The 9,795-nt window shown below is 50.0% G+C and overlaps 1 long non-coding RNA gene across 3 annotated transcripts; it reads right to left on the bottom strand.

Annotated features, from left to right (window-relative positions):
- Positions 1–5,386: 5,386 nt before the first annotated feature.
- LOC148050004 (uncharacterized) lies at positions 5,387–9,468 on the bottom strand. Of its 3 annotated transcripts, none has more exons than XR_015701789.1 (3): positions 9,174–9,468; positions 6,552–6,651; positions 5,387–6,025 (listed from the first exon to the last, which is right to left on the bottom strand). It is a non-coding gene; the product is annotated as an uncharacterized LOC148050004 (long non-coding RNA). The 3 variants fall into 3 exon arrangements; XR_015701788.1 differs by having other exon boundaries at positions 5,387–6,022; XR_015701790.1 differs by lacking the exon at positions 9,174–9,468 and adding an exon at positions 7,511–7,569 and having other exon boundaries at positions 5,387–6,022.
- Between the last annotated feature and the right edge of the window lie 327 nt (positions 9,469–9,795).

Genomic DNA, 9,795 nt, shown 5'->3' with positions numbered 1-9,795 from the left:
TAAGCACCACACAGCCGCTACGGGGGAGAAAATTGGAAGGGTGGAAGTCAGAACACTCGTGGGTTAAAGGAAGAACAGTTGAACAATTGAAGGAAAAGACAACAGAATAGTAGTAATAGTACTAGTAGTAATAATAATAAACCAATAACAGTATACAAAGCAAGCGATTCACTCTACAGGTGCTCACCACTCGCCGACCGATGCCAAGCACGTCCCCGAGCAGCGATCGCTGACTCCTGGCCAACGACCCCCCGTTTCCCTACCGAGCGTGACGTCACACGGGAGGGAATAGCGCTTCGGCCGGCGCGGGTCAGCTGAGCTGGCTGTGGCGCCTCCCAGCTTCTGGCGCACCGGGCAGAGCACGGGAAGCTGAAAGGTCCTTGAGCGGTCTAAGCGCTACTTAGCGACAAACAAAACGTCAGTGCGTTACCAACATTGTTCTCATCCTCAATCCAAACCGCAGCACTGTGCCAGCTACTTGGCCCAGCCCCGTCTTCGCTTCATGGGTCCCACCTGGGCTGCCCTAGCTGGAACCCATCAGGAACTGAGGCCATCACCCCAGCCCCACAGCACATCACTGCGTCCCCTGGACCCAACCGCAGCCGCTCACCCAGAGGCCAGGGGCTGGAAACACATCTGGGGTCACAAAGGAGGCAGCAAATGTTTGTTCCTTCACGCCCATCAGAAATCCCAGCAACGAGCTGGTTACGAGGCTCGGTGCCCAAAGGCAGCGGGACAGAGGGAAAAGAGGGACGAGGAAAGCAGAAGGAAGGATGGAGGGAGGTAGAGAAGAGGGGTAGGACAGGGAGCCAGAAAACGGGATACTGGGAACAAGAGAGGGACGGGGAACCGCACAAGGGTGTTGAGAGAGAGAGAAATGGAGTGCAGCGAGGAGGAGGATGGGGAGATCCCACAGGAACAGGGAGCAACAGGGGGCAGGGGAGAGAGACAGAAGGGACCGAGCGGGACAACAGGAACAGCAGAGAGGGACAGAGAGAATAAGAGACACGCAGGCAGCGGCGGGGCGGGGCGGATCGAGGGAAGTACAAAAGGGGGAAAAAGCAAAAAGAATTAAAAAAAGTGACAGGAAGTTGGATAGAGGCAGTCACAGAAATAGAAATTAAAAAGCAACAAACATAGGCAAGAATTAAAAATTAGAGAATGTAAGACAGAGCGAGAAATAGAAAGGGAACAGGACAGAGAGGCAGGACATGTAAAAAATTGTTAAAGGGAGCTACGTAGAGGGAGATTTGAAAGGGAAAATAAAAAACAATGGACTACAGGAAACACAGGAAAGAAAAATGGGACAGGGAACTAGATAAAATGGAGAGATAGAAATAAGACGTTAAAAGCAACATGGTACGTGACAGGAAAGCATTAAGAATAAGGGAAAGGGAACTAGATAAATGGAGACATAAAAAGAAAATTGTAAAAGCGACAGGGTAAGGAAAACCAGACAAAATTAAAAACAGGGAGAGCAAACTGCGTAAAAGATGAGAGAGAGAAAAATTCAAAAAGGATGGGACAGGAAAGAATTAAAAAACAGGGATAGGGACCTTGATAAAAGTAGACCTAGAAGGAAACTTGAAAATGCCAAGAGGTACAGCACAGTCAGCAAAGAACTAAAAACAGGGACAGCAAACCAGATTACATATGGAAACAAAATTTTAAAAGCCGAGGGATAAAGAGAGGGGAAAATGAAAAAAATAGAGATGGCAATCTAAAGAGAGACATACGAAGAAAAGAGATGAAGTGAAGCACAGGCTGGAGGACAGACAGGAAAGCATTAACAAATAAGCGCATTGGATGGGATAAAATTAGACATCGGAAAAATAAAAGCCACGTCTCTTAGGAAAGACAAGAAAAAACTACCAAATAAAGAAAGGGGGACAAAGAGAGAGACGCATACAAAGTAAATTTTAAAAGCAACGGGGTACACAACAGACCGAAAACTATTAAAAAGTAAGGATAGGGAGCTTGATCAAAGTAGATGTAGAAAGAAAATTTCAAAAGCAACTGGGTAGAGGACAAACAGAAAGAAAATTAAACACAGAGGCAGCAAACGAGATAAAAGTAGACATAGAAACAAAAATTTTAAAGCCGAGGTACTAAGACAGGAAAGAATTAAAGAAATAGCAACAGCGAACCAAACAAATGCAGAGAGACAGAAATTGTAAAAAGCGACCGCGCTAAGGAAAGATGAGAAATAATTAAAAAATAATGACAGTGAACGGAATAAAGGTAGAAAATTTTTAAAGCAACAGAGTTTAGGGAAATAGAGGAAAAAATTTAAAAGTAGGGGCACTGAACTGAAACGGGGACATAGGAAGAAAATTGAAAATCAAAGGCACTAAGGAAATAATTAAAAATAAAGACATCGAAGGGAAAAATGTAGACAGGGAAAGAACGTTTTAAAAGTGATGGGTATGAGGGAAATAAAGGGAAAAATTAAAAGATAGGGACAGCGAACTAAAACAGATGTGGAAAGAAAATTTAAAAAGCAACGGCACGAATGAAAGAAAAAGAAATAATTTTTTAAACAACAGCAAAGGGAATAAAAGTGGGCATAGAAAGAACATTTAATAAGCAGAGGGGAGCTAGGGGAATAAAGGGGAAAAATTGAAAAATAGGGACAGCAAACTCAGAGATGGAGAAAGAACATTGAAAAAGCGAGGGCACTAAGGACAGACAAGAAATTATGAAAAGAAAAGACAGCAAAATAAAGACTGCAAAGGGAATAAACGTAGACAATTTTAAAAGCGACAGGGATTAGGGAAATAAAGGGAAAATTATGAGATAAAGGAGAGCAAACTAAAACAGAGATGTAAAAATAAAATTTTTAAAGTGACGGCACTAAGACAAGAAATTATTAAAAAAATTCAAAGGTAATAAAAGTAGGCATAGAAAGAAGATTTAATAAGCAGAGGGGAATTAGGGAAACAAAGGGAAAAATTAGGAAATAGGGACAGTGAACTAAAATAAATGCAGAAAGAAACTCTAAAAAGCAAGGGCACTAACCAAAGACAAGAAATTATTAAAAGACAAGACAGCAACATAAAGACAGTGAACGAGGTAAAAGTAGAAAAATCTGAAAAGCAAGGGGGATTAGGGAAATAAAATGGAAAAATTTAAAAATAGGGACTGAACTAAAACCGAGATGTAGAAAGAAAAGAAATAATTAAAAAATAAAGGCATCAAAAGTAAGAAAAGTAAGCATAGAAAGAACATTTTCAAAGGGGGCGATAAGGGAAAAATTAAAACATAGAGACAGCAGGCTAGAACAGATTAAAATAGACCATCTAAAAAGCAAAGGAATTAAAGAAAGGCAAGAAGTAATTAAAAGAACAGCATAATAAAGACTGGGAACGGGATAAAAGAAAATTTTAAAAAGTAACAGGGATTAGAGAAATAAATGGAAAAATTAAAAAATAGTGGCAGTGAACTTAAAGAGATGGAGAAGGAAAATTTAAAAAGTGAGGGCACTATGGAAAGACAAGAAATAATTAAAACATAAATACAGGGAAATAATGACAGCTACTGGAACAAAAGGAGACAGAAAACTTTAAAAGAAACTGTGATTAAGGAAATAAGGATAACATTCAAAAATAGCATCACTGAACTACAATGGAGATGATGAAAGAAAATCTAAAAAGCGATAGCACTAAGGAAAGACAAGAAAGGACAATCAAAAACTAACAGCAAACGGGATAAAAGTAGAACATTTTAAAAGCCAAAGGACGGAGAAAGGAAAGAACTAAAAAATAGCAGCAGTGAACTACAATGCAGAAATAAAAAAAAAAAAAAATGCACTAAGGAAATACAAGAAATCATTCAAGACTACAGATGGTGAACAGGAGAAAAGTGGGCAGAGAAAGAAAATTTGCAAAGCCGTGAGCATTAGGGAAAAGAAGGGGAGGGAACTAAAAACTAGGGACAGCCAACTAAAGGCAGAGCAAGAAAATTTAAAACGGGAGGGCCCTAAGGAAAGACAAGAAATAATTAACTAGAGCACAATAAAGACAGCAAAGGGGATAAAAGGAGACAGAAAATTTAAAAGCAATGGAGATTAAAGCCATATTGAGCAAATGAAAAAACGGCGATGGCAAACTATAAGGAAAATAAGGAAAAAATTAATCGAAACTGTGAACTAAAAGAGAGATGTAGAATTAAAAAATTGTAAAAGCAATGGCAGTAATGAAAAACAAGAAAAAATAATTAACATCTCATGACAGCAAAGGAGATAAAAGTAGAAAATTTTAAAAACCAATGATCAAGATTAAGAAAGGAAAAAAGGAAAACCCAAATATTAAGATTAAGAAAGGAAAGCACTAAAAAATAGTGACAGCTAACTACAACACAGACATAAATAGACATTTTAAAAAGCAAAGGCACTAAGGAAAGACAAGAAATCATTAAATAATAAAGACAGTGAACAGGACAAAAGTAGGCATAGAAAGAAAACTAAAAGAAGAAGAAAACAAACTAAGAGAGAGCTGTGGAAAGAAAATTTTAAAAGGTAGGGCACAAAGGAAAGACAAAAAAATAATTAAAGATAAATACATCAAAATAAAGACAGGAAATGGTATAAAAACAGACAAACTTTTAAAAGCAATGGTGATTAAGGAAATAAGGAAAAAATTTTAAAATCCCATTGGTGAACTAAAATGGAGATGGAAAAGAAGATTTAAAAAGTGATGGCACTAAGGAAAAACAAGAAAGAATAATTAAAAATCAATGACAGCAAACAAGATGCAAGTAGAAATTTTAAAAGCCAAAGGATTAAGAGAGGAAAGCAGTACAAAGTAGCAACATTGCACTACAATGCAGACACAGACAGAAATTTTTAAAAGCGACAGTGCTAAGGAAAGACAAGAAATCATTCAAAATAAAGACAGTGAACGGAATAAAAGGAGGCATAGAAAGAAAACTTAAAAAGCAATCAGCATTAGGGACAGTGCACTAAAACAGAGATGCAGAAACAAAATTTTAAAAAGCAAGGGCACTAAGGAAAGACAAGAAATAATTGGGAAAATTAAAAAACAGGACAGCGAACTAAAGGGACGGAGAAGAAAAATTCAAAAAACGAGGGCCCTAAGGAAAGGGGGCAACAGGAGACAGGAGAGTGCTTAAAGGAAGCGGCGATTAAGAACATCAGGAAGTGATTTAAAAACCCGCATCGGTGAACTAAAACGGAGACGGAAAAAACGGAAAAAGACAGAAAATTATTTTTGAATCATTTATATAATACAGCAGATATAGGTTTGTATTTGGAAATCCTTCTTTTTATATATATATATGAATTCTGTATATATACATATGAATATTATTTATATATATATATATATATATATATATATATATATAAAGGCGAGAGATTTTTCTCTACTGCAATGCCTCACACCCGTATTTACAGTTTTGAACGTTTTTAATCACACACACGAATTTTCGAGGCCGATTCCTCCTCTTTTGTCCACGTCTCTCCTTGGACCTGGATCGCTTTTAGTACGGACGCTAGTATCTCAGTAAGGTTTTCAAGGACTACTCTAAGATATTTTCAAAACTTATTGACTGAAAAAGCACACAGCTTCTATGACGAAAACAAAGCCTGTTTCTTCTGAACGCCTGAACTCTCACAATCGGCGTCTTTCCTCTTTTAGGACGCAACTATTGTCCCGATATCATTTCCTAGTAAGCGCACAGAAACAGAAGATTGCGCTTTCAGGAAGGCAAAATAAACGGAGGGAAGTCGGCTTTGCACAGGCAGAACACGCTCCAGCGCAGACCTTCTTTTCCTTTTAGGATCTGCGCTAAAATAGTTCCTAGAAAAACTAGAGAAGGAAGGAGAGCTGGCGCATTCTTGACGTTAACTTTGAAGTCCATGCTCCAAGCGCCTTAGGAAAAACGCGGACACGCATCGCGGACGTACCTTGTACTCGCAGACCGCTACGCAGCCTTTCCGTCCGTCTTGCGCTTTCACGGCAGAAGAAAGGGCGACCACGGTGAAACGGCGGCAGCTGACACTCTGCTGAGAGAGGAAAAAAAACCTGTAGCATAAAGCTGGGGAGGAGTCCCAAGCTGCCCGGTTTTGTGAAGTCTTGCGAAGGCTACAGCCGAGCGAAGGAAAAAAGAGCCGTTTGGAACATAGTGCCAAACAACATTCGGCAATAAAACTCGGAGGCGTTTGACACGCGCCCATTTTTTGGTAACTTGCTATTTGCTTCCTGTTATCGTTGTTCTTCCTTCAGAACCTCTACTTGGAGCCAACTTCTTTGCTACCGGTTCAAGCGTTTCCCTTCCTGGTATTACTAGCACACGGGCCCAGGCAAGTCCCTGAACTGCTCTTCCGAACTTCTCCAAACGACAATTGCAGCCACAAAAGAGGACTTCAAGAGAGGAAAAGGAGAGGCCGGGCAGCAAAAGAGCTCTGCAGGCTGCCACCAGTCAACATTCCACTCTTTTTTTTTCTTTTTTTCTTTTAAATCCACCCCCCGCCCCCAAATACAAACAAAAAAACCCCATGACCTTGTATTTTTTTTCCTTTGGGAGCTCACCCCTGTCTCAGCACAGTGTCCTCCACAGAGCAGGAAGCGCAGACGATCTGTATCCCGATTTGCACGCGACGAATCCGTGTTCAGAAGAAATAGGCCAGATCTGTAAGACCGGTGTTATTTTGGGGGTTTTAACAATCACAACGCAATTGCATCGACCGACGCGTTTGTGAGAAAACTCCTTAACTTCTAAACGTAGCACCTCCTTGGGTAAAAAAACGTGAGCGAGATTGAAAAAAAGGGATGATTCAGAGCTCCCGCTTACAATGGAGCCGTGCGGGCAGGAATGAAAGTGAAGACAAACAGCAGCAACAGGAAGTGAAATTCGGCTTTAATTCTGAGCACGTGCTTAAGAGACTCTCCAAGCCCACACCTCAATCCTAGGAGCGACTAGCCCTTTTCTGGAAGGACAAACTTTGTTACTTCAAAGTCCTAGACCGAAGGCTCCACGGAACAGAACGTGCACCGAGCCACAGGCCACCGTGCCATCGACGCTCTGATGGCAAAGAAAAACCAAGGAAAACTAAAGTTTAAAGATCGGTTTCCATCGCGTTTCATTCCTTACGTTTCCACTGGCACCTAGGTGCTCCAAAATGAACTCTACTGACACCGCATGTTACTAACAATTTAGTTCTGCGTATCAAAACAACAGGCTAGTTCCAGCTCGCCCATCAAAGTAGCACGACCGACCAGAAGAGAAACACCGGACCCTAAAGAAGGGAACAGGCAGCTCTTCATTTCTCCTAGAGGAAAGTCTGTTCTTTTGCCCGGAAGGCAAACAGCCGAAACTGCCAAGGGAGCACTGCAGGAACGCGGCGCGCTCTCTCAGCTGCAATTTGTCATCGGCTTTTCTGCACGGGCAGCGGCTTTGCCTTTCCTCTGGCTTTGATGTGGCGCCCCTGGAGCGTCCTTGACCCGGCAAGGGTTTCTCCCCGCTCCCGCAGCCCCAGACACGCGATTACCTGAGCGCCGAGCGGAATCACCCACGCGGGATTTTCTTCCCGGGACGCAGAAGGTGACGCTGGGAAAGGAGGAGGCAAAAAAGGAAGCGGTTTGTCCGGCAGCCACGGCCCTAGAAACTACACCTCCCGGCATGCCCCGGGGAACCAACGTGGCCGACCAAAAGCCCCGGATGCCAGGGGACGCAGCCCTCCGTGCTTTGGGATCCTGCGGGGACACCGTTCACCGCGCCACCGCCGCACGTGGAAGCCCCGCCGAGCCCCCAGCGCGGCTCCCCCCGCCGCCCGGCCCCGGAGCGGAGCGGCGCGGCTCGGCGCGGGGCCCCCCGCCCCGCACCGGCGCGGCGCCCGCCCAACTCCGGGCTCACCTCGCCACCGGCCCCGACCCGACGCGCCCCCCTCGCCCGGCTCCGGGAAGCCCCGCCCGCCCGGCTCCCACACGGCACCGAACCCTCCCCGCTCCGTGCCTCCCGCCGGCCCGCCGCTCCCCCGCAGGCAAGGGAAAGGAGGAGGCAAAAAGGAAGCGGTTTGCCCGGCAGCCACGGCCCTAGAAACTACACCTCCCGGCATGCCCCGGGGAACCAACGTGACCGACCAAAAGCCCCGGATGCCGCGAGACGCAACCCTCCGTGCTTTGGGACCCTGCGGGGACACCGTTCCCCCCGCCGCCGCCGCACGTGGAAGCCCCGCCGAGCCCCCAGCGCGGCTCCGGGCAGCCCCCGCCAACACCTCCGGCTGCCCGCCCCCGCCCGGCGCCGACGCGGCGCGGCGCCCCCCCGCCGCCCGGCCCCGGACCGGCGCGGCTCCCCCCCCGCCCGGCCCCGGAGCGGCGCGGCTCGGCGCGGCACCCCCCCGCCCCGGAGCGGCGCGGCTCGGCGCAGCGCTCCCCCGCTGCCCAACCCCGGCGCGGCTCGGCGCCCCCCCGCCGCCCGGCCCCAGCGCGGCGCCCCCCCGCCGCCCGGCCCCGGCGTGGCTCGGCGCGGCGCTCCCCCGCCGCCCGGCCCCGGAGCGGCGCGGCTCGGCGCGGCGCCCCCCCGCCGCCCGGCCCCGGAGCGGCGCGGCTCGGCGCGGCGCCCCCCCCGCCGCCCGGCCCCGGAGCGGCGCGGCTCGGCGCGGCGCCCCCCCCCGCCGCCCGGCCCCGGAGCGGCGCGGCTCGGCGCGGCGCCCCCCCCCGCCGCCCGGCCCCGGCGCGGCTCGGCGCTCCCCCGCCGCCCGGCCCCGGAGCAGCTCGGCGCTCCCCCGCCGCCCGGCCCCGGACCGGCGCGGCGCTCCCCCGCCGCCCGGCCCCGGACCGGCGCGGCGCCTGCCCAGCATCGAATCAGTGCGGCTCAGATCGGCGCGGCGCCCGCCCGGCCCCGGACCGGCGCGGCTCGGCGCGACGCTCTCCCGCCGCCCGGCCCCGGCGCGGCTCGGCGCTGCCCCGCCGCCCGGCCCGCACCGGCGCGGCGCCCGCCCAGCATCGAACCAGCGCGGCTCAGCTCGGCGCGGCGCCCCCCCCGCCGCCCGGCCCCGGAGCGGCGCGGCGCCCCCCCGCCGCCCGGCCCCGGGAAGCCCCACCCGCCCGGCTCCCACACGGCACCGCACCCTCCCCGCTCCGTGCCTCCCGCCGGCCCGGCCGCTCCCCCCCCCAGGCACCGCCGCCCTTCTCGGGACTTTCCCCGCTCACCTCCTCCCTGCCTGCAGCCGCAGCCGGGCTCCCGCTGGCCCCTCCGCGGGGGGAAGCTCCACCCACGGCGCGATGCCCGCCCCCGATGCACCTCGCAGGCGCTGGCGAAGCTCCGCCCTCCCAGCGGAAAACCCCGCCCTCTGCAGCCAAGCTCTGCCCTGCACACAGCACGCATGCGCCGGTGAAGCTCCGCCCCCTCGGCAAAGCTCCACCCTCCCATGGCAAAGCTCCGCCCCCCCGCAGCAAAGCTCCGCCCCTGAGACAGCGCGCATGCGCAGACAAAGCTCCGCCCTTCACAGCAAACCTCCGCCCTCCCACGGCAAAGCTCCGCCCCCCCGCAGCAAAGCTCCGCCCCTGAGACAGCGCGCATGCGCATACAAAGCTCCGCCCTTCACAGCAAACCTCCGCCCTCCCACGGCAAAGCTCCGCCCCCCCGCGGCAAGGCTCCGCCCCCGACGCATCGCGCATGCCCTGGTCAAGCTCCGCCCTCACCCGGCAAAGCTCCGCCCTCACCCGGCAAAGCTCCGCCCCCCCCGCGGCAAGGCTCCGCCCCCGACGCATCGCGCATGCGCTGGTCAAGCTCCGCCCTCACCCGGCAAAGCTCCGCCCTCACCTGGCAAGG

The sequence above is a fragment of the Nipponia nippon genome, unplaced genomic scaffold (assembly GCF_047370975.1).
Source record: "Nipponia nippon isolate SJK-2023a ecotype South Korea unplaced genomic scaffold, ASM4737097v1 scaffold_98, whole genome shotgun sequence".
Taxonomy (NCBI): Eukaryota; Metazoa; Chordata; class Aves; order Pelecaniformes; family Threskiornithidae; genus Nipponia; species Nipponia nippon.
This window is presented reverse-complemented; position numbering and strand designations above follow the sequence as displayed.